This window comes from Leptopilina boulardi, unplaced genomic scaffold (genome assembly GCF_019393585.1).
Source record: "Leptopilina boulardi isolate dan_hultmark-lab unplaced genomic scaffold, ZJU_Lbou_2.1 LbouV2_354, whole genome shotgun sequence".
NCBI classification, from domain to species: domain Eukaryota; kingdom Metazoa; phylum Arthropoda; class Insecta; order Hymenoptera; family Figitidae; genus Leptopilina; species Leptopilina boulardi.
This window is the reverse complement of record NW_026137923.1, coordinates 1,645,780-1,660,092: the sequence shown is the minus strand read 5'-3', so window position 1 is coordinate 1,660,092 and position 14,313 is coordinate 1,645,780.

Here is a 14,313-nt window from a genome sequence, read left to right as displayed (position 1 = left end):
CGTTGCTCGTCGTCAGCTGATTGTGTTGATCGGTTTGAAATTTCCCCCTCGCACAATATATATATATATATATATATGTGCCATTCCAGGAGTTTTTTAGCACTTTTCGGAGTAACCTTTCCAAATTAAATGAAACATTTTTTTATTAATATTTATTAATATAAAGGTCCAAAAAAATCACTTTTTAAGTAAAAACAATTGTTTATTTAAAAAATACAACAATAAATAATGCAAAAAATTCACTTTTTTCCTGCAACTCCAAATAAATTGGTTTAAAGATCAAAATTTTCCTTATCTTTCAAGCTTTAATACCGCACAAGAAACATTGAGTCCGGGAAAATATTCAACTCACAATTTTTTAAACAATGTTTGTTTACTTTTTTGTATTTTATTTACTGTGAAACGTCTGCTAAAGCTGCGCGCGACGTTTGGAAGTTGTCGCTTTCCTTATTGAGCAGAAGCTCATTACACTAGCGTAGTAGAAAGCATGTTGTGTGAAAAGTGAGGTTATGTTGTCATTAAACGAAACGTAAAAATTTCTGGTTATCACATTGAATGGTTTTTAATTATCTACTTTGCAGTAAAAAATCATAAAAAGCATTTTTGAAGGATGAAAAACCTCACTTTTCACACAACATGTTTTTTACTACGCTAGTGTAATGAGCTTCTGCTCAATAAGGAAAGCGACAACTTCCAAACGTCGCGCGCAGCTTTAGCAGACGTTTCACAGTAAATAAAATACAAAAAAGTAAACAAACATTGTTTAAAAAATTGTGAGTTGAATATTTTCCCGGACTCAATGTTTCTTGTGCGGTATTAAAGCTTGAAAGATAAGGAAAATTTTGATCTTTAAACCAATTTATTTGGAGTTGCAGGAAAAAAGTGAATTTTTTGCATTATTTATTGTTGTATTTTTTAAATAAACAATTGTTTTTACTTAAAAAGTGATTTTTTTGGACCTTTATATTAATAAATATTAATAAAAAAATGTTTCATTTAATTTGGAAAGGTTACTCCGAAAAGTGCTAAAAAACTCCTGGAATGGCACATATATATATATATATATATATATCCATCCGCCCCTCGCGTGCGCGTTGTCAGTTTCTCATCTTATATTGCTTCCACCATCTTTCGTGAATCTCCTTTCCTATCTGGATTCTAAGTTTCTCATCCTTCCTCTACACTTCTTTACCTTCTCGACGAGAGGTATTGAGAATGACGTCGAGGGCGCATTGTCCGGACCTCGATTCTAGTATATACTATATATACTGCTTTCGAACGAAACCTCAAACTACGGGAAACCCTTCTCTTCACAACAGCTTTTGCGAGGGCTTCCATCCTCAAGAAATGTCAAAGTAAAACCAAGGGAATAGTTCTCTCTGTCCCTGTGCTCTCTTTTCTTCGAGAAAAACTATTTTCACCGGAAATGCATCAGTTTCGCTACAATTCACCTGAGAGCATCGGTTTTCTTTTTTTATCATTTCCTATATTTCTTCAATTACTTTAATTATATATATACGTTCACTGAAAAAAATAATTTCCCGTTTACAAAATAATTAGACACTTATAATAATTAAAAACTATAGCACTATAAAGATAACTTTCTCTGCAGATATGTTTCAATTCAAACATATATCTGAAAAGGACAAGATGTCTATAATATATGAACTAGTTGGCTACCCAGATATCACGTAAGCTTACAGCAACCTTGCGGCAAGCGAGCTTGCATGGTAAGCTTAGCGAAAGATTGCAGTGTAAGGTTAATGCAAGATTACTCAGTAAGCTTGTAGCAAGGTTGGTGCAAGGTTACCAAATAACCTTGCTTTAAGCCTAAAAAATTTTTTTTTAAATGTTTCATCCAATTTATATAATAATATATAAATTAGACGAAACATTAAAAAAAATTAGGTTCAAAGCAGGGTTATTTGGCAATCTTGCACCAACCTTGCTACAAGCTTACTGAGTAATCTTGCGATAATCGTACTGTGCAATCTTCCAGTAACCTTACACTGCAATCTTTCGGTAAGTTTACCATTCAAGCTTTCGGTCAATAGAGACATTTGAAGCTTGTAGTAAACTTGCGGCAAGTTTGTCGTGTAAGGTTGGCAATATTGCGCAGCAAGCTTGCCGCAAGGTTGCTGCAAGGTTACGTGCTATCTGAGAAGGCTATCAAACTTTCAAATGTTAGATTTTATCGTAGTCTATAGTGGTCTCGACTTGCGTTGCGAAGTTTGAGGGTTCGAATCTCAGCAATAGTGAAATTTGTTCGCGATAAATTTGAGTTGAACATACAACAAAAATGGTGAAATGTATAAAGTAAATTAAAAGAATAAAATTAAGTTTTAACCCTTTGAGGACCAAATTATTTCTTAAAAAATCATAAGTTTTGGTTTTTAAACAAGTTTTTTAGCGAAACTTATTAAGGTTTTTTGTCCCAAAACCAGAGTTTAGAATTGAAAATTTATTTTAAAAAAACATTGGTCTAATATTTAGTTTTAAAAATTAAGGCACTTATGCTTAAAATAACAAAAAAATGTTCATGTTGCCTGAAAGTAACATTTGTCCTCAAAGGGTTAAGAATAAATTGGATTGAATGTTATTATTTAATCTTACGATTTAAGAGGTGTGACTTTTATATTACGTAAGTATTGAATAAAAAAGAGAGAGATATAAATTATTGATTTCTGCTACCTTAAATAGTAAATAAATTTAAATTATAAATAAGATTCAGAAAGTGAAATTATTTCAACTTACTTAAATTTTCTAGCCAACAAAATTATTTTTCATTATATTAAATATGTCACTCATCTTTAAATGTGAATATAAAATTAGAAAAAATTAATTTAAAGGGATGGGTGGTATTCCGAAAAATTATGCTCAAAATTAAAAAAAAACACGTTATTTATGAACGATCCCAATTCCATTTCCTTCATTGTCTGACCACTCGTGAATCTCACTACTTAAAATTTTTCTAATGATACTTCTGCTTCATTCACTTTATCAGGTATAATCATTTTTCTACACTATTTGTTAATTAAGAATTGTTAATAAGGATATTATTTATAATAATAATAAATAAATAATCTTGTTTTATTTCTTAAAATATATATAGTTATAATTTTGAAAGATTTGATTAAACAATTTTACTAAGAAATATTTTTTTATATATGAAATCGTCATCGATTGTCGAAAAAAAGAAGTTGTAGCTAAGTATATAGATATAAAAAATGTTGACGACACATTATTTTTTAATTCGCGATTTTTGCATTCCGTACGACATAAGCGGAAATGGGGGTAAAGAAAGGCCGTTTAATTTTGTTTATGCGAGCACTTTAGAAGACGTAAACACGATATCTCAATTCCCTGACGTAATTTTCTTCTAAGGGGACCAGGTCCCTCTTTCCTCTTCGGCTACGTTACGATTATGGTGTAATCATATCGGATTGTTATTATGGCTGATGGCCCGGCAGGAGGCTTCAACCGGGGCGAGGGTGGGCAGGCTTATCTTTGAAATATGCTGATAGACCATCCTCCTTCTCTTCTTTTTTTTTCTCTCTCTCTCTCTCTCTCTCTCTTTTCTTTTCTGCCTCTTTCTTTACCTCCAGTCTTCTTCACCATCATCCATGCCTTTCAATTTTTAACCGCGACCCGATGCCTTGTAGATGTCACTTTATCACGATCATAGAAAGCTTGAAAATGGATCGAGAAATTGCCAAAAGATTTCTTTTTTCTTTTTATCATTCCATTACCAATACCACTTAACTGATAGGAAAAATATAACCCTACTGTCGATCTTCACTTAATCCTTCGCGGCTATATATATTTTTCTCTATTATCATTTTCAGTTTTCAATTATTATTATTATTATTGGAAAACGTAAATTTTATTGAGATAGAAAATTTTCTATTTTTTTTATCAGTACTCTCTAAATTTGAATTAGTGAGAATTTGTTCACTAATTCAAATTATGTAGTAGAAATTTTCACTAATTTAAATTAGTGAAGGAATTCTAACTAATTTCAAATTTAGAGAATAGCTGATTACAATTTATTGATATGTAAATATATAAATAAATATTTTATATGGGTCAGAGGGTCAATTACGTATAACTTATTCCGGTTTTCACATTTCGTATTCTGGATTCCACTTTTTACATTACGGATTCCACCATCCGGATCTTACATTGCACATTCCGGATTCAACTTTTCACATTCAACATTCCGGATTTCACTTTCAAAATTCCAGTTTTTATATTCCACATTCCGTATTCCACTTTTCACATTTTAGATCCCACTTTCAAAATGTAGGATGTAGAATCTGGACTTTTGGAAGTGCAATCCAGAATATGGGATTCAGAATGTGGAATCCGGAATGTGAAAAGTGGAATCTGGAATACGATATGTGAAAAATGGAATTTGGAATACGGAATTTGTAAAGTGGAATACGAAATTTGAAAAGTGGAATACGGAATGTGAAATGTAGAATCCGGCATTTTGAAAGTGGAATCCGGAAAACGGAATTTTGAAAGTGGGATACGGAATGCGATATCCGGAATATGGAATTTTTAAAGTGGAATGCGGAATCTGAAACACGGAATTTATAAAGTGGGATTCGGAAAACCTGAATTGTCCGTAGTTTCTGCGCATTTCTAGCAATTTTTACTCCAGAAAAAATCAAATTTACTAATTTCCGGAATAATTTTTCTATTTCAGGAGTAAATTTAACTATTTTCGGAGTAAATTTGACTATTTCTAGAGTAAAAATTGTCAGAAATGTGTAGAAACTGTGGGCACACAGAAAAAACTTAGTCTCATTTTGATATGCAGCAAAAATGAGTCAATGCTAAACGACATAGACAGTGGCGCCACCAACCTGACTCATTTTTGTTGCATATCAAAATGAGTAGCATACGCTATCATTTTGAGTTCAGGTTTTTTCTGTGCAGTTCAGGTTTTACTTTATAGTAAAAGTCACTTTATAAGTTTTCCATTTTTCTACATGAACAGTTTTGTGTGTGTGTGTGTATACAAAGTAGAACTAATTCCTAAATGTCAATGAAAATTAATATCCATTTTGTTGGACAAACAATAGTAGAACAATTGGCAAAAATGGAACAACACTAATGGTGGGGTTAAAAAAAGGGAGACATTTGAACGGGGTTCTGATGTCGATTGAGAAGGGATCTGTGATCGTCTAACTAAATAGAATAACCGGATGAGCTAGTAGTGATTCGACAGTCAGTCAATCACAGGGTGAAGTTATATATATATATATATATTTTCTCTCTTTTTCTCGTATAGGCGTAATCCGTGTGGACGCGAATGAATGGTAAATGAATGGGGCGCGACGCTATGGCGAAAAGTTAATCACGGTTTGCCATGTCGGTGGTCATAGGGGGGTGCAATAGGGTGGAGGAGGCTCGGGATTTCTTGATTACATGGGCGTACCATCGGCCTCGAGAGCAATATTTCGGCCCCATTGGGCGTTTCGTTTGGTACCAACTCTCCAAGCCATATGGCTATGTTTTCCAACGTAGTGGCTGTTACGAAACAATTATCATAATAAAATCAAATCAGCTCGTGTCATTTACTTATAAATGCTGCAGCTTTATTGCATTAACCCATAATCCACTCTTTGGAAATTGATTACAGATATATATGAGGGGAAATGTCATTAGTTTGCATTCCCACATTTTCATAAATACATGTGTGCATATAATGCCAGAAAACATATGCGACTATCAATTATTTATTTTTCTATTTTATACAAAATATAAAATATACAAATTATTTTTTTTCCAAAGATTTAAATTTCAAATTATTATCCAAACTTTTTATCGCCGTAATGATACTTCAACTCTCGTGGGTAGTGATTGTTTATAATCTTGAAGATTGCACTAAGTAAAATTGCATGGGGATAGAAAGAGGGTTTTAGAGATATTGATGCAGAAGATTGAAAACTACTCTTTCGACATTTTATATACATTTTCCCATTTTTTTTACACCGTCATACATTTACTTAATGATTAGAATTGTAATTTGATATTCCTTCTATAATTAAGAAAATTACTAATATTATAATTTTTAGATAAATAATAAAATGTAATGTTTTATCAATTAAAAATATGTTTTCTATATTTTATTTCATAAATAAACATATATAACTTATAATTTTAATTTTTCAACTAATTAAAAAACAAAATCGAATTTCAAAGTTCTTTTTTTTCTCTTTCTCTCTTATGACTTTTTAATTTACTAAAAACAATGTTAGCAAATCAATTGTCGAACCGCAAAGAAATAGTGGAAATTGACCATGCAACCTGTGTGTAAATCAATTTTCATTGTGCATCAAACGCAAAATAATTTGTTTTTGCCTGGGCTTTTTTCAAGCATGAAAATTCTTTTTCGCAAAAGGTCATCATTTATCTCGAGTGGATGATCAGTAAGTGGTTGTCTTTTTTTGTAAAAGAGATAGAAATATATTTAATATAAAAATGAAAACTTTCTTTTGACAAATTTTCCTGTACTATTGCGTCCGTGAAAATATAAATCTCTCGTTTTTTTTTTTTTTTTTTTTAATTAATTCCTCTCCTTCTCCCATTGAAAGCTATATAATTACCCCTTTTTCTATTACTCTTCTATCTCGCAATGAAAACCTTTTATAAAACACAAAGTCAACTGTATTTTATAAAGCAGAATTTTTGTTTTTTTTTAAATATACTATAAAATATATAGAATTTTAAATTTAGAGAATTTTGTATTATTTAGAATTTAATTAAGAAAATATAATAAAGGAATTGAAAGGTCAAACTTTGCGTATGAGTGCGGAATGTGAAAAATGTTCAATGTGTGTTCAGAGTATTTTTTGAGGGGTTGACATGGAATCACGTCATCGTCGCCTCGTTGTCATCAGACAGTATTAAGCATTAGACTACCAAATAAGTAGGTACGTGCTATAGGGGCGGGGGTGGATACCCCCGAGAAGCATCCACATCCCGCCCCCTAGGGGATGCAATCAGGACGTTTCAATCAACAGTCGCTCGAGCCATAGGGGGTGGAGTGAAATCAGGGATTGAAAGGTGCAGAAGGGGTCCTCGCGATTACTCTGATAACCAACGGGCATTAAATCTTGGACCGAAGAGGGTGGGAAACCCCTTTTGCACTTTGTTCTCGAGTGGTTTTAAGGTGGTGACTCATCGGTATCAGCGCGCGCTTTAAAGTTCATGGCAAGTTTCACTTTAAAAAACCTGAGGCTCAAAATAAAAATTTGTATATATATGTTATTTATTTTAAACTGCATAAGAAAAATAATTAATATTACTTGTAATATTACTTTTAGGTGGGCCCAAAATGGTCCAAAAAAAAATCATATCATCGTGTTACAAGTTTTTGGAGTCGCTGAATCCAAATTTAAGGTCAGATGATTTAAAAAATTCAAAATGTCGGACCCATGATGGTGGAAAAATTTAGAGGTTGATTCGATGCGTTCAAAATTTCGTACTCGAGGGTTTTTGGGGTCGCTGAATCCGAATTTGATGTTAGATTTTAAAAATTCAAAATGGCGGACCCAATATGGTGGAAAAAATTTAAAATTGATTCGATTCGTTGCAAATTCGGTACTTGGGGGTTTTTTGGGTCGCTGAATCCAAATCTGACCTCAAATTTGGATTCAGCGACCCCAAACACCCCCGACTAGCAAATTTTGAACGAATCGAATCAGTTTTAAATTTTTCCGCCATATTGGGTCTGCCATTTTGAATTTTTAAATCTGACCTCAAATTTGGATTTAGCGACCCCAAAAACCATAGTATATCCATTGACACTCAAATCTAATTATGTTTAGTATTTTTTTCTAATGTGGACATATATGTCCAAAATCACAAAGGTGGCGCGACTTTTGTTGGACATATATGAGCCATCGACTGTCAAGGGGTTAAGATTACTGAAATATTACTGTAATATTTTCAGCTTTTGTAATTTTTGTACCATAGAAAAAATCAGGTTTATATATGGACAAAACAATTTTCTTTTCTTGTAAAATCAATAACAAATGTGAGGTGCAGACTTTTTTTTTGTAATTATTGTGTTAGTAGAAATTAGTAAATTTCAGTCAAGCGGCCATGGTTTAAATTGTCGGAATTTTTTAAATTAATAGTAAAAGATGATAAAGGAATACTTCTTTTTTTAGCCAGTTAAGTACAGTTGCAGTCAGACATCTAAAATTAAAATCTTTTTAAATAATTATTAAAGTGTTTTTCATTGAGAGATAATTTTTCCTTCTTATATAAGTAGAAAAAGTTTGTTTCAGTCAGACATAAAGATGGTAATTTCAGTATCAGTAGTAATGGTACTGATTAATTTCTTACAATTTTAGCATTTAGAAGCATAATATATAGTAAAATTTTTTAAAATTCGCTATCCGTATTGAAAGCCTTTTTTTGACATAAGTTTTTAATTCTTAAAATGTAAGTTAAGTAAAAATTTTTCAGTTTCATTTTTTTTAGAATATAAAAACTTTGTAGACAATTTGACGTTAAAAAATATATTCAATAATTCGATTTTTTAAGATTGTTCTTTATATTGGCAGTAAGTGTTAACTATGGTAAAGTGAATTGTAAAGTAATTGCATAAGATTAGTAGCAGGGCGTGTAGATATATAGAAGGCACTCTTTCTGTTACTTCCAGCCCAATGACCCTCAACGACTTTACTTTGATTCTCCCTTTATTGACTTTTTTTTCTTCTTTCTCGTTTATTCACTCAAACTCTTTATCTCTGTGTATGTGTGTGTGTGCTTCCTATACTTTTTTCTACACTTCTCTTTTTCGCTCTCACCATAAAATCACATCTTTGTCTCACTTCATTGGCCCTCCATATATTTTTCTCTCCCCTGTACTCTTCTCACTTTATGTTCCATCTGCATTTCATCGAGCTAATTTGTTGAGATACCGCTTGCCAATATTTCAGTCTTTTTTAGCCCATTGCACTCTGAATAAAGGGGCTTTGGCACGCCACAATCTCCAGCATGCATAATTGCATTGCGAATCATCGCCTGCTATTTGATATTGCCTGAGCAAATTAAAAAAAATGAATATAAGCTTTTTCTTTTAAATATTTTTATTGACTTCTGTCAAATATTTTTGTTGTAAATTCTTGTTAATTAAAATTTATTTTTATTAACTTGAAAATTAAAAACTATTATTATATTCAATACTAGAAATATAATAAATGGTGGCATCACCAAATTTTTAAAAATTAAATTATTTTTCATTCTTTTATATTTACTTTATTTATTTCGAAAAATTTAATTAAATCCCTTACTATAAAGGCATGTAAACTTAATATACTCTCTTTATATCCACTGAAGTGCATTTTCTCAAAATTTGACGATTCCACTTTCACGTCAAAGAAGAAAATAAAAAAGAAAAAAAAACGAGAGAAAAAAAAAGGAACGAGAGACCCAAAGGGGGAGAAATTCAAGCTTTCTATTGGAAAGCAGCCCTCGTTTCTCGTCCTGATTCCATGGACGTACGAGTGGAAATTCGCCGACTGCGAAATGGATTTGCGACAAGATGTCGGCGAAGCGGGCTAAGAATTCTGATAAGGGGTTTTCTCGTTGGGCACAAGGAGAGTGCGCGCGAGTGTTTTCAGCTTGAAGAGAAGAAGGAGGCAACTTGGGAGTGGTACGGGTTGTCAGATAAAGAGAGAGACAGAGTAAAAAAAGAGGGTAAAAAGGACTCTGTACAGGGGAAAGAGGTCACACAGGCGAACAAGACTCAGCCACGGACAATGTCCGGGTAATGGCTGCCCCAGGCTACTTTTATACACTGCAAAGCATGTTGAAAGCTAATGTCTTCGATAACACCTTGCCCTCTGTATCTAGTAAATGTATACAAGTACCAACCTCTAATCTATCGTTTCTTCCCATATGATACTTTAATGTCCTCCTGGTGCCTTCAAACTTCAATTTTGTTTTTATAATCTTGTTTCCTTTTTTTATTTAATAGACAAGAAAAAAAATTCAATTTCACCTATAAATGAGCTCAGTTTATCAATTTTTCAGTAGGTACAAAAAAAAACTATATTAGAATATTTTTCATGTATACCGTTATGACACACATATAAAAAAAACAAATATAGGATTGAAAAGTATGTACTTTTGTAAAATGTAAATAAAATACAACAGAAAGAGGTAGAGAGAAAAATACATTAGGAAATTGTATGTTGGGAACAACCCTTTTGGAAAAATAAACATTACGTCGGAGTTTGAAATTTCTTTCTGCGAAACGAAACACTTTAATGGGAGACGATAAAAAAAAAGAGAGAGAAAAAAAAGTTGCCGCACACTGATGATAGTCCCTTGGATTTGGAACCCCTTATATAAGGATTTTCGTGTTGTCACTATATACTGAGTGCAAGGACACGCGTCGCGCAAACCAAATACGATATATTCGTCCTGTCAACAATTTAGCCGAAGGGGCTCTTGACTTAATGTGGCGAACGCGGAACGAGAACTTCAGTTTTAAGTCACCCCGATCCGCCCCCATTTTCTCTCTCTTTCTGGGGTCGTGTATAGGGTCGACCCAACGTACACTCTTCAGGGGGTAGCTAATGAAATATCCGTGCCGGTTTAACTGAATTACAAGCCTCGGAACTACCCCAAAGCTTCGACGACGTCGCCGACGACTATACGACCCTTCTTCGTTTACAACACAAGAAAACATATTGTCCTCGAATCTGTCAAGTAACACCGCACATTATTCGTTTGTCTCCACTTTTATGAACTATCACCTTTTTTTCTCTTTACTTCTTTTTTTGTCGCTTAAAATTTGAATATTTTTAAAAATCAAAATTTCAACAAATGAACAAGTATTTTGAAAAAAAAATTGTTTTCTTCAACTTCTCAGTATCTATGTAAATTTCTAATATAGTCCAATTGTGTAATTTTATTTTGAATTTTACTTCGATTTTAAATTTCAAGTGTAGACACCTATCCTTATTGATAGAAATCAAAATTGTGAATTGTGATTGGTCAAAACTGTCGACGCATACTTTCATCAGATACTTGCAGCTAACTTCAAGTGTAGACACCTTTCTTTATTGGTTATTTTGCACATTCTTCTTAATTTTGATTGGTTAATTTTTTTAATCGGAAAATAAAATTTAATATTTTTTAAAAAATAAATATTTTGCATGAAGCATTTAATAACATAAAGCTAACATTTTTTGAAATAAAAATAAAGATGTGAATCCATTAAAAATATAAATAAACTTATAAATTGGTGCGATTCGCTTTTGTCAAGGTTGGGTAGCTTCTTTGATTTAAATACTTTCTTTTAGGTGTGCTTTCACCATTGTTTGTTGATATCGTGTTGATTGAATTATAGTTTCCAGATTATATAATCACAAAAGATAAAACGAAATTAATTTATACAACATATGCATAAATTATATTTTTTAAGGTCATTTGTATTTAAATAACATTATTTTGAATTGAAACATTTATAGAAATAAAGGTGCATAAATAGAATTAACATGAAAGAGAGTATGGGCCTATGCATTTGGTGACAGTAGGCACATGATAGCACTACTGAAAAATTTGTGTCAGTTTGTTATTCATTGTAAGTGATTACAGCGTTTTCAGTATTCAGAATAATTTTTTGTGGTGAGAAAAAATGAAGAATTTGGTTTGTAATTAATTGTTAGTAATTACAGTGTTTTCAGTTTTCATGATAATTTTTTTAGTGAGAAAAAATTGAAAGTGTTAAAGAAGTTATGAACTGGGCAAGAAAAATGTATTGTTTATTGTATTCTTTTTCTTTGTTATTGTCATATTTAATTGAAATTATCTGTTTACTAATTTGATAAGCAAACTTTTGAGATGTTTGACTTGATGTGCGCAAAGATGTATTTAATCAAGGTCAATTATATGTTGCATTTTCACGACTTCGGTATTGAGAATCTCTCAAATTTTTCTTGAAAGTCAACAAACAAAATATTGTTAAAAATGACCCAAGTAGAAATGTGCCACTGGCATAGTACTGACCCAACACTGCCAGTCAGTATAACAGTACTGACTGCCGTACTGGGCCAGTAGTGGACCAACCCTGGCTGGTAACGCTGTCCAGTACTGATTTTGTCCCGCTCACCAGTACTAACGTAGTACTAGAATAATACTGGCAAAGTACTCATCCGGACTTAAAATCTCACTTTTTTACAAAATGCTAAAACACGCTTTCCAATGCAAATTTCATCCTTATTAGCTTATTACTCCCATTTTTACCACGAACAGGTAATGTGAAGCCAATAATAGTTAATGTTATTTAGAATATATAAAATATTATTAACAATAAATAATTAAAATAATAATTATCATTTATATTAATTAAATTATTTTTTTTTAATAAATTATTTTACAAAAAATAATTTGTGTTGTAAATTTTTTTATTTTTTTAAATTCATAATATTTAATTTTTTTTACTTTGCACTTATACTTAATTTAATAATTATTTAATAATTGATATTACACATGAACAAATATTGTACTTATAACACTTAAAACTAAGAACGAAAAATCTCGCACGCATGGGGGATCGAACCCTAAACCCTTAGAACGCAAGTCAGATACGCATACCGCACAGCCGCGCTGGCTTGAAGTGCTGACTTGAAGTAGTTCACCTAATACAAAAGTTTTGATTTCAAAGTTTGTATTATCTATTGATCACGAAAATAAAATGAATTTATTCTTAAATTTTTTAAACTCACAAAATTTTTTCAATTTTTACAAAGATTTAATGAAATAAAACTGGATATCAATTTCAGTTAAATATTTTTAATAAATTATTTTTACCGTAAATAATATTAAAACAGACAAAAATGATTGATGAATTACATAATTAAAAATAAGTTAATAAAAGACGACTGTAAAATATGAATGGTAAAAAATTTTTTAAATTTAATATTTAATTATTAATAATATTTAAAAATTACAGTGAAAAAATTACATTTGCTTTATTTTTAAAACTATTAGAAAAAAATTCTCAACTTATTGTTATTGTATGCATGATAAATAACTTAATGCACATATTTCAATGAGTACTAAAATAACTAAAAAAACATAAATATATTTTATATCCAAAATTTTGAGGGAAAGTATTCGAAAGAAATTAATATACATTTTTTTAAATAAAAAATCATCGTTTTCTACCTATTGGAATAATTTAAAGACTTTTTCATTTAATGTTTTTTATCACCGACATAGTACTGAGTCGGTGTGAATGACAGTGTACTGCCAGTACTGGTTTTAATATTTTTTTACCTCCGACATAGTACTGATTCGGTGTATTAGTCAGTACACTGCCAGTACTGAAAGTCAATACCGACAGCCAGTATTGGATCAGTACCATGCCGGTGTTTAATTACGGCGAGCTACGGATATTTCTACTTGGGGATGTACATATACAAAATTATACATTTATTATTTAAAATTAATAAATAAATTTTATGATTTGTTCAAAATTTTATGTTATTAAATTACAAAAAATTAACACGCGCGCACAAGCGCACGGTCGGTCTCGTTGAATAAAAGAAAAGAGAATTAGAAGAGATTTATTTAAACAAATTACAATATAATTTGATAGTCGTGTTAATCACATGTGTGAATGAAAAATAAGTTTACTGAAATAAAAGTAGACCGATATATATATACATACATGTTTTTGATGATTCGATTAAGACAGATCTTTGTTTGATGATCGCTGTTTAAGGGGCATAAATAGGTGTATTTTGGGAAGGGGGATATTTTAAATCTTGTTATTTGATGGAATTAATCTGCGAATAACGTCATGGATACTTTCATCCTCTTCCTGCGAGCGACTATATATCCCGCAAACATACACCCTTCTGTAAATTCTCCCACGGTCTCCCTCGAGAAGTGATAGGGTTCCAAAAGCTCAGGATTACCTATAGGACCACCAACTGCACACACTGTATATATCTAATAAATAGGTGATACACATCAAGCTTAATATCACCACTTATTTATCTTCATATCAATCTTAAAACAAAATCTTTTCGTCACTTATTTATTTTACGCAATTTATTTATTTAAAATTTCATTTTTCATTTTTACATTCATTTCTTGATTATTGTTTTTTTTTCGTCTTTACTATAAAGACAATTTACCAAAAAATTTTGAACAAAAAAGAACCTACCATTTTGTTATTTTTTCATTTTCCTACCGGATTTAAAAAGAAAATCTAAAAAGCTTCAAAAAATATTTTGGAGAAAAAATTACTTTTTTATGTAAAAAATAACA